Below are 18,564 nucleotides of genomic sequence, written 5' to 3' on the forward strand. Positions count from 1 at the left end.
AAGTGTAGTTCTCGGTCTTCAGCAAAGAAAGTTCTTTTTGCAGCAGATGGAGAACCATAACAAGATGCACAAGGGGTCAACATAAGGACAACTGACTGTGAGGCCCCTATCCGGGCTGGTACATGTACAACATAACCTTATTACTTGAGGTTCAAGGTAATAGGAGAAGAGGAAGCAGAATGATTTTAAGAACCAGAGGAAGAATTGTGAGAGCCAGAGGACCAGGACAACCCTTACTAGATAAATGTCTTCTAGAAAAGAGAGGGAAGCTCCACTCACATAATATTAACAATATGACTATCTACACAAACGAAGCAACAGGATGACAAAACTAGTTGATAAGTCAATTTTGATGGTGGAACTCTTACAAGGCCTAAGGCCTAACACCTAGATCCATGGTCAACCTTCCTGATGGTGTGATCCTTTAACACAGTTCCTCATGTAGTGGTGAGCCTCAACCATAAAATGATTTCATTGCTACTTCATAACTGCAATTTTACTACTGTTGTAAATCACAATGTAAGTGTCTAATTTCAGAGCACCTCATAGGCAACCCCTGGGAAAGGATGTTTCAAGCCCCAAAGGGAGCACGTCTCACAGGTTGAGAACCACTGACCTCGACGAAGACAATTAGCGGCTGCTGGGAAGAGAAGAGTCAGTCTTTCAGGGACTAGCTCTTCAGGGACAAGTTTATCCAATCCCAAGTGGTCAGCCCACGTATATGTACATACAAGCAACAACAAACAGGACTCAGCAAGTTTTATTTGTATATACATATGTATATATGTGTATTAACAATAATTAAAGACCAAGAGGTCACCTGAGAAATTTGAGAGAAATTGGAGGAGACATGAAAAGAATTACAGAAGGCAGAGGGGGGATTGGAAATGATATATACCGTTATACAATTCTGAAAATTAAAAGTTTAAATATAAAACCTCCAAATTAATAATTCTTATCAGCCAGACATGGAGGTACACACTTTTAATCCCAGTACCCAGGGAGGCAGAGGTAGGTGGATCTCTCTGAGTTCAAAGCTAGCCTAGTCTACAAAGGAAGGCCAGGACATCTAGAGCTACGTAGAGAAACCTTGACTTGAAAACAACAACATAAAAATTCTTGTCATCCAACTACTGGTTCTTTTATAGTTTTATTCATCTATATGACCCAAGTTGATGGATATTCCATGACATTTGTCATTTGTATATCACTCTCTTTCCCGTGTTATCACTATACTACTTATTACTGGGCCAAATGGTCATTTTTCATATTCTAAGAAAGAAAACACATTCATCATAGCTGAAACTAAAGATACAACTTGTTTTGTGTATCAGGAGTAAAGTAATAGGATCTTGATATGTTCTCCTGAAACCTTTATCTCCTTTTCATCCTTCGAAGCTTTGTGTGATTTTGCTACTACTACAATGTTCGCAGTCCACAGCTGTGTTGTGTGGCCCTTCCCATGTTATTACTTAGGACCCTATTCATCTCAGGTATAGTATGTATATCATATTATAATTTCCCATCTGGCTGGGCTCTCGACAGGATCAGTGCATGCCTCTCCTCTTTGCCAGTGTGCACAGAGAACTGAGAATTGGACCTGTCTCTAACTAGCACTATAAATTTTCTTAATGAATAGACAAATGAATGAATGTCTCCCTGGACAGAGTATTTGGCACTGCTGACCTACTGAGCATGTCTCTCTTGGGTGAAATTATCTTCCACGTATTACAAAAATGTAGCTTTATCTTGGTTAAATCACCCAACAGAATCCCATTAAGAATTTTTGGAGTTAAACCACTTTTTTGAATAATGTGCATCAGGCTGGGATGTAGCTGAATAATGAAATTTGTGCCTGGGATCACACACACACACACACACACACACACACACACACACACACACACACTACATAAATATATATAGTTATGAATAACTTGGATGGGAGGAAGATAGATAGATAGATAGATAGATAGATAGATAGATAGATAGGTATCTCAGATTCATATATCTAGGTATACAGATATATAGATAAATAAATGATTGCTAAATAAATTATAAAGATAGATAATAGGTGGATAAATGATAGATCGATCAATAGATAGATATATAAGTAGATGATACATAGATAGTAGATAGTAGGTAGATATAGATGATAGATAGATAGATAGATAGATAGATAGATAGATAGATAGATAGATGACAAAGACATAGATATCAACTCAGTGGCTGACCGTCTATGCTTTAGGAAAATACTCAAATTCTGTCAGGAGGAGTCCAAATCTCTGAGATTTGGTTTTTAAAGCATTCCAAAGACCTTTCATTTTGAAATATTGACACACAGACAAGCCTTTGGAGACTAAGTCATTCTGCAATGAACTTTAATTTTTTTTTAAGCCAAAACTTTCTGATGCTTCAGATCTTAATAACATTGTTCATCACTATATGCTAACATCCTACTCGAATAGCATTCCATGGAACATGGTTCAGGAAGCACAGCTATATCCAAACAGGCCATAAATATCCTTAGCAGGAAGCAGTCCTATGGCAGTGAATCCTATGGAGCAAAACTGAAAGGCTGTTGTAGAAACATGTACAAAGTAGATGAGTCCTACTGCCAAGTCCTCATGGTAGCCATGGAGAAATTCACATACATAACATACTGCTGGCCTTACTGAGTGGCCTCTTTGCTAAGACTGAGGTGGTTAGAAAGTACAGTCTCTGGACTCTAGTGCTCTAATTTGCTTTTCCAGCTGGAGGCCTAGATTCATTTTCAACTCTATACGGCTTCTTAAGTAGCTGAAAATGTATTACTATTGAACGTATATACGATGCCCTACTGTGTTTGTTGAAAGTCAAGATATTTGTGGATGTTATGCTTTATTCTCAATGTATATATTAATCTTTATTAGATGTATGGAACTATCTATGTATGCTATTTATATCAAGGCCTAATATCAGCATACCAGTTCTCTATGTGCACATGCGTGCAAGTGTGTGTGTGCGTGCGTGCGTGTGTGTGTGTGTGTGTGTGTGTGTGTGAGAGAGAGAGAGAGAGAGAGAGAGAGAGAGAGAGAGAGAGAGACAGAGAGAGACAGAGAGAGAGACAGAGAGAGAGACAGAGAGAGAGAGAGAGAGACAGAGAGAGAGACAGAGAGACAGAGAGAGAGACAGAGAGAGGGAGAGTCATATATTCCTATCCTGCTATAACAAAATGGTACAAACTCAGCACTTAAACAGTGACTTATCTTCAGAGTTCTGGAAGCTAGAAAACGAAGTTCATGATAAAAGAGTTCACAGGATCATGGTCCCCAAAGTTAGAGCAAAAATCTGCCCTTACTTCCTCCTCTCTTCCCTTACCTCTTGGTCACAAACTATTGTCAATCCCTGGGGTTTCTAGACTCACAGCTGTATCGCTCCAGCCTCTGCCTCTGCTGCCACACCGCATTCTCTTTTTCTGTCTGTCTCTGTGTCCAGATTCCCCCTTTTATAAATATGGAAGTCATACTAGATGTGTATCCAGCCCAAGATGAGCTCACCTCTGCAATGTCTGTATTACCAAATAAGGTCACATCTAAGGCTTTATCATGTAAGACATTCACGTATCTCACAAATATGTGTATGGTTTGCATGTGCATAATTTGTGTGCCAAATACACTATATTATACATAGTAACAAATATTATCATCGCGAAGCTGGTCTGAGCTAATTTTATTACTGTTTTGATGGCGGGAGTTGAGCAGAGTGGCCTTTCTGAGAGTCCAGCTTTACTGCCTTCTCCAGGTTCATAAATATTAAGAATGTGTTCCTATGACTCTCTGTGCTAAAACATTGTGGTGGAGCTTATACAAGAAAAATATTTTATAATTTCATGTGGATCTGGAGTGCAAAGAAAAATGGGGCAGTGACATTTGGGGGAGCGTCATATCTAAATGTGAATACGGAGCAATACTTTCCACGAAAAAGAAGTGCTCCTCTTTGGATGCTCACACTGTCAGGTGCATGGCAGCATGTTCTTTTTCAGTTGGCTCTTTGTTTTTTATAGTTATTTTGTTCTTTAAAAAAACAGTTACAAGAGAGGAAAAGGCAGAAAATCACAGTAAATGGGAGAGTTGGGGTTTAGAGCAGACAGACGCTGAGCTCTCTTCGATCTTTGGATGAAAATTCCAGAAAGACATGGGCTCTGCTTTCTAAGAGACTGTGTGACCAGACTATCATTCTTAAGAAATGAATCAAATCTTCTTAGTACCATCTCATAAAAAATTTAGTTAGCTATAAATGTTTAAGGCTGCTGCAGCTGAGATCATTCACCTTGTGTGGGGGGAAACAAGGCTGTTTCGCGTTAAGCGTGTTTCCTCTTCTATTCTTTTCTACTTTAGCTTATGCAAACTCTCCAAACAAACTACGCCTCTAAAGTATTTAAATGCACAGACCAAAGCCATATACACAAGTGAGGGAGAGATTGTTTTATTTACAGAAAAGAGATATACCATACTGTTAAATCTGATTTTCTAACATTCATCCCATTTTAGAATGTTAATTTTATTTGCAGTCGGTAATGCTTTTGTTTCGTTCTTCAACAGGATGCATTAGGTAAGATTTCGGTTGCCTTGGGTAACTACTAAGTAGTCTTGGTTGACCCTCATGGAAGAGCTAACAGTACTGCTCAGTGGTGTGTTATATGATTCCCACCATGGAGCCTGAGAGTAATGAACGATGACGCTCAAGTGTAGAGAGTCAAGACAAGAATCCTAGATGTTACTCTAGCAAGAGGCATTTTGAAAAAAAATAATTTATAATATTTACAATCTGAGGTTACTTGGGGGGAAATGGGTGACAGTGGGCATAAGAGAGAAGATTTTAGAAACCACTGAAGAGGGTCAGTATTGAGCAATAGCGTCAGACCTGAATGGGTGACAAAAGTGAGGCTCCATCTGACCGTGAAAGTGAGAAAGAGACCCAGTGATGACATCAAGAAATTGACATGAGCAGCCTGAAGATTGTTATTTGTCTGCAGAGGTGGGTACCTCTGGCTGAACTAGGAATTTCCTTCCTCTATTGCCTATTCACTGCCTCATTTCCCTGCCTTTAAAAGAATCTACAGCAACATAATCCCTATATGTAAATTGTACACTGAACTTGATTAATATAGAAATTTCATTACTCAACTTTCAGAATTCCATGCCAGTTGGTTCTCTTGGCTAGGGTTTTGTTTTAGTGAACTTGACACAAGCTAGCGTCATCTGGGGAGAAGGAATCAGTCGAGGAAAAGAATCCATCAGATTGGCCTGTGGGCAGGTCTGTGGAGTATTTCCTTGATAAGTAATTGATATGGTAGGATCCTGGTTAAAGATTTATGTGGGAGGTCCTGACTAATGATTGATGTAGGAGATCCCAATCCGCTATGAGTGGCCCCAGGGTGCACAGAAGAGCGAGACGAGCAAGCCACAAAGAACACGGCTTCAGTTCTTACCTCCAGACTCACATCTTCATTCTTCCTCTGACTCCTCTCAAAGATGGACTATAACCTCCTTCGAGGTGATATAAAAACCCTTTTCTCTCTAAGTTTAGGTCATGTTCTTTATCATAGCAACAGAAACCTAACAAGGACACCAGTTTCATTGTTGCAATATCTGTAACGCTGTATCTCAACTGTTGGGTATAGAATGATAGTATTTTACGAAGTCAATGTAAATAATGTGGGTTGATAAACAAGGCACAACAAGTATGATGTGAAAAGAGCAATTATGGACAATTCTATTAAGGTATTTTCTTATAGAAGATGAGCTTGATGGGAAAGGTATTGATAATCTTTGATACTGGATTGGGTTCTGCTTTTCCTAAAATACTCTGTCTTCTCACCTTGCATTAATCAGACTTCTGTGATTGTGATAAAATATCTATGATAACCATATTATAGGGAAAGAAGTTTGTTTTATTTATTTATTTTTATAATTTTGTAGTCAGTTGATTGGCCTTGCTGCTTTGGACTTATGATGGCATTGTGCATGAGGATGGAAATATGTGGAGAAAAATGCACATTTACCATGGTGGCCAGAAAAAAAACTAACCCTAACCACAAGAGAGAACTGATATCACACAGGTACTACAAACGCTGATGCCCTAAAGATTCTCCCTAGGCCCCAAGTCTTAGAAGCTCTCATTAGCTTCCAGTAGTGCCTGGCTGGGGACCAAGCCTTTAACATTTAGGTTCTTGAGAAATGCTGTAACCCAACTATAAGTTTATTATATATATATCATATATGTGTACAATTGTCTATATTTAATAGAAAATTTCCAGAAAGGCAAGGCTTGCTTTTGTATATCTTTCCCAGTATTGGGCAGAATAAGTTAAAGTTTGTTAGAAGCCTGACCCTTGAATTTAAAGCAATAAAAAGTTACTTCTCGACTTTTCTATTGTATTATTTGTTCTACTCTACTATATCAGCAATTTCCAAAGTCATAGATATTTACAGTTTTGAATGGTTGCCATTTAAAGTACATTTTTAAAAATAAACCTCTTATCTGTTTACCTCATTTATGTTAACTTTCAGGTTTTCAGTATGGCTTGTGGTTTACTAAAACTTGTATCTTTTTATTCCTTGTTTTCCATAAATATCTAAAATTTTCCATTTATGGCTTATGAATCTGTTAGGACTCACTTCCCATTGAAATATAAAAATAACCTATATTTTTTCTTACGATTTTTAAAATTTTAATTCTTAATCCATTTTTGCCTTACATTCCCTGTAAATTAAGAATCTCAGCTGGGCACAGTGGTGCACACCTGCAATAACCAGCCCTCAGGGAAGCAGGTGGATCACTGTGAGTCCAAGGCGAGTCTGGTCTGTAAAGCAAATCCAGGACATCCAAGGATATCCAGAGAAACCCTGTCTCAAAACACCAACCCTCTCCCAAAAAGATAAGAATCTCTAATTAGTCAACAAACTGATTTGAATTGCATTTTCATGTTTTTAAACACAGACATATATGTATATACATGTATATGGACATAATCATGTTCTGTCCCTAGATTCAATGTTCCCAGTCATGAAGAATGCCACCCAGGTTCTTTATTCAGAGACTTGAAGTGCTTGTCATACAAGTTGTCCATGTGCTTGGTTAGAGTTACACCAAGATATTTTTTATTTGTTGCTATTATAAAGAGTATTGTTTCCCTAATTTATTTCTCAGTCTGTTTGTCCTTTGTATATAAGAGGGCTCTTGATTTTTTAAAGTTATTTTTGTATCCGGCCACTTGGCTGAAGGTGTTTGTCATCTGTAGGGGTTCTCTGGTAGAATTTTGGGGTCACTTATGTATACTATAATATCACCTGCAAATACAGTTACTTTGATATCTTCCTTTCCAATTTCTTATCACCTTGATCTCCTTTAGTTGTCTCAATACTCTGGCTATGACTAACATAGTAAAAATGGCCATTTTACCAAAAGCAATGAAATTTCCACCAAAATAGCAATACAGTCCTTTTTTGTTTTGTTTTGCTTTTTGGTTTTTTGGTTTTTCAAGACAGGGTCTCTCAAGAATAAAACCTAGGATACCTAAAACAATCCTATACAATAAAAGAATTTCTGGAGGTATTTCCATCCCTGACTTCCAACTATAGTATAGAGCAATAGTAATAAAAACTGTATGGTACTGGAATAGAATTAGAGTGGTTAATCAAATCAAAGACCGAGAAATAAACCCACACACCTATAAATACTTGATTTTTGACAAAGCAGCCAAAACCATACAGTGGAAAAAAGAAAGCATCTTCAACAAATTGTGCTGGTCTAACAGGATGGCTATATGTAGAAAAATGCAAATAGATCCACAATTATCACCCTGCACAAAACTCAAGTCCAAGTGACTCAATGGTCTCAACATAACACAAGATACATTAAATCTATTAGAAGAGAATGTGGGAAAGAGCCTTGAACTCATTGGCACAAGAGACAACTTCCTGAACAGAACCCCAACAGCTCAGACAATTAATAAACGCAACATCTTAAAATGGAAAAGCTTCTATAAGGCAAAGGATACTATCAACAGAACAAAGAGTAGCCACAAATTGGGAAAAGATCTTTACCAACCCTAGATCTGACTGAGGGCTGATATCCAAAATAAATAATGAACTCAAGAAATTAAACACCAACAAACCAAATAATCCAGTTTAAAAATGGGGTAGAGAGCGAAACAGAAAATTCTCAACAGAGGACTATCGATTGGCCAAGAAGCACTTAGGGAAATGCTCAATGTCCTTAGTCATCAGGGATATGAAAATCAAAATGACTTTAAGACTCCATTTTATACCTGTCAGAATGGCTAAGATCAAAACCTCAAGTGACAGCACATGCGAGGATGTGGAGAAAGGAGAATACTCCTCCATTTCTGGTGGGAGTGCAAACTTGTACAACTACTTTGGAAATGAATTTGGTGCTTTCTCAGCAAACTGGTAATACCCCAAGACATAGCTATAACATTCCTGGGTATATACCCAAAAGATGCTCCACCATACAACAAGAATATTTTCTCAACTATGATCATACCAGCTTTATTCGTAACAGCCAAAGTCTGGAAACAACCTAGACGACCTTCAACCAAAGAATGAATAAAGAAACTGTGGTACATTTTTACAACGGAATACCACTCAGCTATCAAAAACAAGGAAATCTTGAAATTTTCAGGCAAATGAATGGAACTAGAAAATATCATCCTGAGTGAGGTAACCCAGCCCCAGAAAGACACACTTATAAGTGGATTTTAGCAATTTAGTACAGGATAAACATACCACAATTCACAGATCCAAAGAATAAATGTAACAAGGAGGACCCAAGGAAAGATCGTCTTCTTTTAAATACATTTGGGCCCTCCCAGGATGGAGCTTCCAGTGGGTAGACTCTTTTTTTCAGGGCATCTTTCACATTCTTGTACTGGAGCTTAAGAAGTTTCCTTTCAATGCAGGAACCAAGGGAGGATGCCTAAATCTCACACAGAAGTGGAAATAGATTAGACAGTAGAAGCAGAAGCAGTTGAAGAGAAGGAATAAAGTAGGAGAGGGAACACAGAGAGAAATAAAAGTGGAGATCAGACCTGGGGAGAGCAGGAGTGGGAGTTTAGAGGGCTTCCAGAGAAAGAAACTGTGGGCAAGGGCATCTCTGTGACAAGCTGCAGACCTAAGTCAGGGTAGGCTCCCGATAGGATATGAGGGACTCTATCTGAGACTCCTAGCAGCAGGGTGAAGACACCACCCTCTAACTGGACAGGACTCCTAGTGGAGGGAGGAGAATTCCAACTCACCCACAAATCTTTGACGCAAAATTGATCCTGACTATAAGATAAAGGCAGGGATAAAGATAGAGCAGAGACTGAGGGAATATCCAACCAATGCCTGGACTAACTCGAGACACACCCCAAGGAAGAGAGCCAACCCCTGACACTATTAACAATACTCTGCTATGCCAGCAGACAGGAGCCTAGCAAAACTGTCCTCGCAGAGGTTCCACCCAATAGGGGATCAAAACATATACTGAGAGTCACAGCCAAACATTGGGCAATGCATAGAGAGTCTTGTAGTAAAGTGGGGGAAAAGAGAAAAGGACCTAGAGGTGACAGGAACACCACAAGAAGACCAACAGAACCAACTAACCAGGGCCCAGGGGAGCTTACGGAGACTCAAACGCCAACAAAGGACCATGCATGGACCAGACCTAGGCCCTTTATACAGATGTAGCAGTAGGCAGCTTGATTTTCATGTGTGTCCTCTACTAAAGGGAGCAGGAGCTGTCTCTGACATGGACTCTGTAGTCTGCTTTCAATCCCTTCCCTCTTGTTGCCTAGCCAGACCACAGGGAAAAAGGATGTGCTCTGTCCTGAGGCTACTCAATGTGCAGGGGGGGGGGGACGGGTGTTGCAGAGAGTTTCTCTGTTCTGAGGAGTAGGGGGAAGAGGCAGGGAAGGTGGGATCTGGAAGAGAGAGGGGCTACAATATGGATGTAAAGTAAATAATAAATTAAATTTAAAAATAATGCCACCCAAATGTATGTTCACATATATCAATAATGTTGCAACAACGTTGTTCTTGGGGGGCTTCGCTTTCTATTCTGAAGAAATTTTGACTGCATTGCCCTTATAATTGAAGCTGTCTGAGGACCCTCAGCACATGAAGGATGAAGCATTATAACCTCAAATACTCCCAATACTATACAGAAACTACTTCTAGACACAAATAGTCTCATTTACAGAAAAAGTCAGGTTTCTTCTGGGCAACTGAGTTGTCTTTTAGTATAGGGAAGAGGAACTAACTCAGCTTTTCTCCTTGGAACAGAATAATTGCAATACTGAGCCTACTTCAAAATAATGATCAGGATGCCAAACTTTCTTTGTAATAATTCCAAGATTTCTCTTCACATTAAAAACTTCACATCCTAACAGATGTGCATCATGGTCATCACGTGGGTCCCCAGAAAATGGGAGTAGAGGATGTCTCTGACTCTGCTCCCTGCCTTTGTAACCCTTTCCCCTAGCTGGGCTGCCTTGTCTAGCCTAAGTGGAGAGGGTGCACTTAGTCCTGCTGGGACTTAAGGTACCAGGGTAGATTGGTACCCCTTAGGGGACCCCATTTTATGAAAAGAAGGAGAGGGGAACTGGGGGCAATAGGGCCTTGAGATCAGGACTGAGTGGTAGGGGCAGCAGCTGTAAAGTGATTAAATTAAAATATATACTCAATATATACATAATATATTAAATATATTATATTTTGAATATTTGTGTGTGTGTGTGTGTGTGTGTGTGTGTGTGTGTGTGTGTGTGTGTGTGTGTACAACTCTCAGCTCCTTCTCTGGCACCACCATGTCTGCCTGAACACTGCCATGCTTTCTGCCACAAGGATAATGGGCTAAACCTCTGAAACTGTAAGCCAGCCCCAATTAAACAGTTATTTTATATGAAAAAAAAATCTCATATTCTATTTGTCCTAATTTCCTCAATTTTTATCAGTTTATATGCTAGATATTCAATAGATTGCTTTAAATATATTTTAGAGAATATGTGGCATCAATAAAACAAACTCTAGGAAAGTAGAATGATTTTTTTTCCTGAGCCTTTTTCTTTGGTGACCAGAGGAAGCATTGCAAAGACCAAGCTTGCCAGATACAACTGTGCTCAGCAATAGCCATTCATGTGCAGTGGGATATTTAGATAGGAAACTCTTGCTGTAGGTAATCTCATAAAATCACCAATCATTTTCCAGTGGTAAATGTCGGTAATGCTCCTCTGTCCCCTAGCAATATGCTCTCTTTCCAAATTGCACTTTCTTTTGTAGTTGCACAAGCCAGTAGTAACCCTTGAGCGCATGCTATATTGCTTCCGAAGGAGGAAAATGCAACCTGCTTATCTCTAACAGGACCATCTTGCCAAGTAACACAAGAAGGGAAGTGGGACTTGGTTTTCAAAGTAATCTCTGATTTCCCTTTTACCTCGGCATTCCAACATTGTGTCTGGCTAAAGGAAATCACTGACAGTATATTACTTAAGCATTATTAGCTACATGTGTCTCTTTGCAAAAAAAAAAATATAATACAGAACTTCTCTATAAGATGAAAATATGACTATCTAGAAACTGAAAAACCACACTAGATGATCCATATAGCATCTTCTAAATCTGTGATATTATATGGAATAAAAATAAAACAAACTATCAACACTATCACTTGCTCTCAAAGCCACCCAAATACTAAAACCTAGAAACGCACTAATGGAATGTGGAATAACCTTTTTTTCCTGACCACAGAGTTTTTATGAAATAAGCATCATAAAGAAAAGCCCATCAGGAGACGCTGGTGGAAAATTAGTATTGAATAAATGTATATAACATCTAACATTATTCATAACCTTGCGATCAACCCCTAAAGTGCATGACTTATAAAAGTGTGTAACTTCTGTGAGAAATAAACTGGATTCACATTGCACACTGCTCTGAATGTCTTACCTATCAATGGTATTTCATCTCCCAGCTTGCAGCAATACACACAGTCCTAGAAAGCTACCAATATTTAAGAAAAGAGTAAAAATAAAGCATGATATGACCAAAGACATTATTTTATGTTATCAATAATTGCCATATTACAGATATTACAGAATACTTAAAGAGTCTGTGCTGGGTAGTCTTATGTCAACTTGAAACAAGCTAGAGTTATCTGAGAGAGCCTCAATTGAAAAAAAAGAAAAAAGGGGCCTTCATGAGATCCAGCTGTAGGGCATTTTCTTAATTAATGGTTGGTGGAGGACGAGGAGGACCCTGACCATTGGGGGTGGTTCCACCCCTGGGCTGGTAGCCCTGGGTTCTATAATAAAGCAGGCTGAGTAAGCCATAAAGAACAAGCCAGTAAGTAGCACCCCTCCATGGCCTCTGCATCAGCTCCTACCTTCAAGTTTCTGCCCTGCTTGAGTTCCTGTGCTGTCTGCCTTTGGTGGTGAAGAGCAGTATGGAAGTGTAGGCCAAACAAACCCTTTCCTCGCCAAGTTGCTTTTGATCATGGTGTTTTGTTGCAGAAATAGAAAACCTAACTAAGATAGTCTGAAAGAATTGTGCCTTGTATTGAACAGGTAGGGGAATCGTCCTCTCAATTCGAAAGTGGAGAAAGAGTGTTTGTAGCTATACTCTACATAACCTGAAGATTTATTCATGTATCTGATTAATAAGCACAGAATATTTGTTTTTATGAATTCGGGAAGTCTTGGTGTGGGTAAGTGTGGCTTCCATCTCTCATCAAAGAAGCTTCTTTTTACAACATCTAGAGACTATTACAGAGACCCCCAAGTGGTCAAACTGCAGAATAATTGTGGTTTGCAACTGTGGAAGACTTTGGGACTTTAGATTAGGAAAGTGGTTGAATACTATGAATGGGTCTTAATGTGCCTTAGTCATAAGAGCTTAGAAGACAGTAGTGCAGAAAGCAAAGCTCAGCTCATAATGTCTCAACATGAACAGCACTGGCAAACGAGCCCAGAGAACAGCCTTGTGAGATTTTAGCTGAGTTCTACCCTTGTCCTAAAAATTTGCCTGGGTCAAAATTGAAAAATAATGGACTAATTTTCTTATCAGAGGAGATTTGGAGGCAGCCTCACATTGACTTTGTCACATAGTTATTAGTGCTCACTCTCATGCAGGCCTACAGTGGAAACAAGCAGGCATGGCAAAAGAAATACAAAATATGGTTGGAGGAGAAAATGAACTGCAGGAAATTTAATATTGCAGCTATGGACTGTGCTGAAAGAGATAAAGAGAGTCCAGATTTGAAGTGGAATAAAAGGGATGATGCTTTCAGGCCAGAACCTGTGCAGCTAAGCTTCCAGCTCATGAAAAGAAAAGGAAGTTTATGCAAATCCAATTCAAGTAGGGGGACCAACACAAAAAGAACCCAGTGGCATCTCTGGAGGTTCTTTGCCTCTTTATGTGTAGTCAGAGCTCTTTTCTTTGTTGTTGTTTTAGTTTAGTTGAGTTTTGGGTTATTTTAATCTTAGAGGTGCTTTGAACATGGCTCCGAGTTTTGTGTTTTTATGGGATGCCTGTATATATGAACATGTGAGTCTCTGTATCTATGTGTGTCTCTTGTGCTTTTTCTTCGGCTCTGTTTGTTCTGTGTGTTTGTTTTATCCTGTTCTGGTTTAGTTGCTTCTGTTTTGATCTTATTTTATTTCACTTTATTGTTGCTGTTTTTAGATTCCATTTTGTTTTCTAAGGTGAGATAGAAGGGATGTGGATTTACGTGGGAGTGGAGGGGGAAGGTTCTCAGAAGAGTTGGTGGGCGAAAAACCATAATCAGGATATATTATATAGAAAAAAATCTATTTCCAATAAAAGAAAAATAGAGAAAAAAATTTCTAAAATCAAGTAGTAGGCTGAGTAGGCAGCCTAACTTGACAATATCAGTCATGCGGTTTTGGCCTTAGAGTCATGAAAGATACGGTAGGGTCTTCTTCCTTAGTTATAGAAAGCCTCTGAAGCCAGACAAGTTGTAAGACAGTCTTCCATGGAGTTCTGAGTGGCCACGACATGAGGCCACCAACAAGAAAACCTGTATTGCATTGGAGGTGCCAGAGCTGTGGGATTTCTGCCAGAGAAAGCTATATACAAGGAGTATAACAAGAGAGAAAGAGAGGGGGGGAGGGAGAGGGAGAGAGAGAGTACAGGAGTGAGAAAGTGAGCTAACTGGGAATTTTTGAAACCTCAAAGCCTACTCCCAGTAACATACCTCTATCAACAGGGCCATACTTCCCAAACTTTCCCAGACAGCTTCACCAACTGGGGACCAAGTACTTAAACGTGTGTGTGTGTGTATGTGTGTGTGTGTGTGTGTGTGTGTGTGTGTGTGTGTGTGTGTGTGTGTGTATGTGTGTGGTGTGTGTATAGTGTGTGTGTGTGTGGTGTCTGTGTGTGTCTGTGTGTGTCTGAGTGTATGGTGTCTGGTGTGTGTGGTGTGTGTGTGTGTGTGTGTGTCAGAGAGAGAGAGAGAGAGAGAGAGAGAGAGAGAGAGAGAGATGGTTTTTGTCTCAAGATGTGAGTTCTCAGCTACTTCCCCAGTACTGTGTTTGTCTGCCTGCTACCATTCCTCCCTGTTATGATGGACGTGGACTCACCCTCTGAAACTGTAAGCACGCTGTAAATGTTTCCTTTTTGTAACTTGCCTTGGTCATGGTGTTTTCTGACAGCAATAAAAAAGTAACTAAGACGCATGTGTACATACAAGCAACATTAAATAGACTCAGTGAAGTGTGTGAGTATGTGTAAAATATGTGTATATGTGTGTGTATATAAAATAATCAATAATAATTAAAGAATATATAGTGAATTTGAGAAGCATTTCGGGTGACACATAAAGGTACACACACACTCTCGTACTTCATAAGAAAATGATTTCCTTTGGTATCTTTCGTCCAATACTTGATATTTTGTTTTCTGTATTTTGTAGAGTAGACATTTAGTAGTAGGTAAAATATAACTTTTAATTTTTTAATAAATATTATTATTTTAATGCCAATCACCCACTAGAGCACACTAGAAAAGAAACATACACTATACATATATAACAGTCTGTTGTCTGCGGTGAAATGGGATAGAGATTGCATTAAAGACCAAAATAGGCAGCACTCCTGCAAGTTTGTTCCAGACTCTGTCGCAATTATGTTTATAATAAAGGAAATAAAGTTAGGAACTCTACTAAGTGTGCGTAATCTCCCTCCTCCTCCCTCCTCGTCTCTTCTCCTTTCTTCCCCTCTTTCCTCTTCGATTCTCTTCCTTTCTCCCTCTCCTCTTCCCTTCTTTTCTCTGAGTCAGGGTCTCATACATGTCAGTTTGGTTGCCAACTCACTGTCTAGCCAAGGGTGGCCAGGGTGGCAAGAACCCTGGAATTGCAGGCAAGTATTGCCCAGTCCTTGTTTGCATGGTGTTATGGATCAAGTCCAGGTCTTTGTGGATAATAATCTAACAACTAAGCTACACATTCCTTTTCCTTTTTTTTTTTTTTTTTAAAGTTCTGTACCAATAATATTACCCACTTGGTCAATAAAATATTTTCCAAGCTCATCTGTGATGGAATGTTTTCATCCCAGTATAATAACCATAGAAAACCAACGCCATGTTCTGAAGCCTAAGGCAGAAAATATTTAAATTGGAAAGTTTCTTTAAATAAATGTATAAGCCAACAGTTGTAAAGACATTAAAATGAGCACTTTTTTTTTGGCTCTTTGTATTTCAATGAGTTTTTGATTTTCAATCTCCCTTTAATATAAAAAGAATGGCTTCAGAACACGGCTAGAAAACAAATGAAAGGAGAGAGGAGCTCCACGTATTGAAAGTATGAGTCCATGTGCCAAGAGTCAAGCTGCTGAGCCTGAGGAAGTGCTGAGAACACAAAACCGTGAAAACTTATTTTAAAAAAACAGAAATGCTGACAGCATCTCTGTGCACGAACTCAACTCTGTGAGTTTCGTGAGTACAGTGTGCTACATTCACTGCCAGACATTGTGTCCAGCTCCAAGACAGGCATATACCCTGAAGGTCACCTCTCCTTCTATGCGCACTGTCACACATTAGCCAAGGCATGGCCTCAGCATCAAAGAAAAAGCTAAATTCAACCATGGGCACTGTCAGTAAGTACAACCTTGACATCACTGCTAGACCACACTTTCGCCAAATGTAGAAATGATTTCCAGCTAAGCCATTGTTCAGGGAAAAGCTTCAAACTGTGGACATGGGGCAAAGTCCACATGTTTTCATAGAGTCTCCAAGTTAAAAGTAGATTTTACAATTCTAAATGGTTGGGATGGGGGAAATCAAAGGAAACTATTGTGTGGCATTTGAATACTGAGCACACACACAGTGTACATAAATAGCATTTCAATAGAACACAGTTATATCAGTTGCTTTATGTGTAACCTATTGCTGCTTTCACATTACGGTGGCACTACTAAGTAGTGACAACAGAGACCATCAAAAGAAAAGATATTACATCCTGGCCCTTTATAGAAGTTTGCCAATCCCAGACCTACAGCAGAGTTCACTGAAATTTTTTGACTCATAACTCCTTTTAAAAGCACATAGATGTATAAAAAGACATACATAAATCAAACATTCACTAATCATATATCATAAAGTAATATAATTATCCTGTATGAATACAACTCTACTACCATTAAAAATTAAAGTAAAATTACATGGTAGTAGGAAAGATGTACCTATTTGCTTTTACAGAAAGGACTGCATTTTAGCTTGAATCTGCCAATTTTTTTCAGTTTCTATATTTTTATTTTATAAATGTCAATGTTGAAAACATGAATTTACATGTATAGAGCCATTTCAGAAATTGTTATAAATTCTGTCCAAATCTGAAGCCAAATATATGCATCGTTATATTGAATATTAATATATAACTATATACTGTTAATATATATTATATTACATGTTAATATATCAAACATTGCATATTATTGATATATTATATTATATTAATTTATGATGTATTATATATTGATATAATAAAGTAATGATATATATTACATAATATATTAATGTTTTATATTATAATATAGTATGATATAATATATACTGTATATAATATACAAATGTATATATATAATTTGAGGTAAGTCTGGGCTACATGAGATGCTGAATTAAAACAGACAAAATTTATTTTTAAAATGTCATATTAGATTTCTATGGACTGCATTATAATACAAGAAGCAGTGGTGTGTGTGTGTGTGTGTGTGTCTGTGTGTGTGTGCATGTACATTCATGGGGCATATGTGCCACATTATGTATGTGTCAGTCAGGACAGCTTTCAGGAGTGTATTCTCTTTCTATCATTTTAGTTCTGTGGGTCACATTCAGGTGTCCAGGCTTAGTTGCAGGCACCACTGTCCACTGAGCCATCTTGCTAGCCCCTGCTTGTGTGTTTAGAAACCTTCTACCGTTGTCAGGTTTTCACAGCACCCACACTATGAATCCGGGGCCTAGGGCTTGCAATTACCAGAGGTTTGCTATGCACATCCCCCTAAAGCCCAACTAAGTGGATGTCATTTTGCTTACTATAAAGAACACAAGCAAAAGGAAAATGACTTCCCAAGGCATGCAACTAGAAGGAAGCACTGCTCCTCGTGCTTCTACCTTGTCAAAGAGCATCTATAACTAAGTGGTGTAATCATTAGTAATGCTAATTAGTACTGAGGTTGTAAGAAACGCTGGCACCCTTTCATTTCTCAATACCATAATCAAAAGCAATTTGTTAAAACAGCAGGCACTTAAGAGTGTTTTAGTTTGTCAAAGGCCAAGGATCAAACTCTCGGAGATGGGAGTTCTGCCTGACAGGATTAGCTAACAGACTCATTGCTCCAAGGAGAGGCAAGGATTTCTCTCTCTAGCCCCTTACATGTGCCAACACAGCAGAAGAGAATGCTGAACACCGCAGCCTTCTCCTGGGTTTCTTCAGAATATTATGGACTTGCAACAGACCACAGATGGATTCAGAGTCAGGAAACGTAGATACTAAAGCAACTGTGCAGATCCCACAGACTGGGCACTAAATCTTCAGACTGATGCTGCTGTTCAGAGTTGTAGTGCCCCGTTTGCTTGTATTTTAGATGAATAGCTATAGAATTTAAATTTTTTAACTTTATACCTTTCTGCACTATTATAATACAGAGCTAATACATGTTATCAACTCTCTGTATTAAAAGATGAAGGAGTAGGAGATAAAATCCAAGTTAGAGCACTGACAAACCAAATATTGCCTAAGTCTAGAAAGAATGAGACTTTGCTCCTGCCTGGTCAATAACATTATAACTTTGGAATATGCCTGAACCACTCTAAGTGTGGTTCTGCAAGGTTTTACCACACAAGGTTGCACAACCTCTAAGGGTTATGAATGTGTCCTGTGTTCCTTTACTCTCAGCAAGTCTCACTTTTCTCATTTTTAACAGGGATAAAACTACAACATAGGTGAGCAATGAAAGGGAGAGCATACTTAAAGGATATGTATGGCAGCTTTCTCTAATGATATAAGCCG

Source organism: Acomys russatus, chromosome 27 (assembly GCF_903995435.1).
Source record: "Acomys russatus chromosome 27, mAcoRus1.1, whole genome shotgun sequence".
Classification (NCBI taxonomy): domain Eukaryota; kingdom Metazoa; phylum Chordata; class Mammalia; order Rodentia; family Muridae; genus Acomys; species Acomys russatus.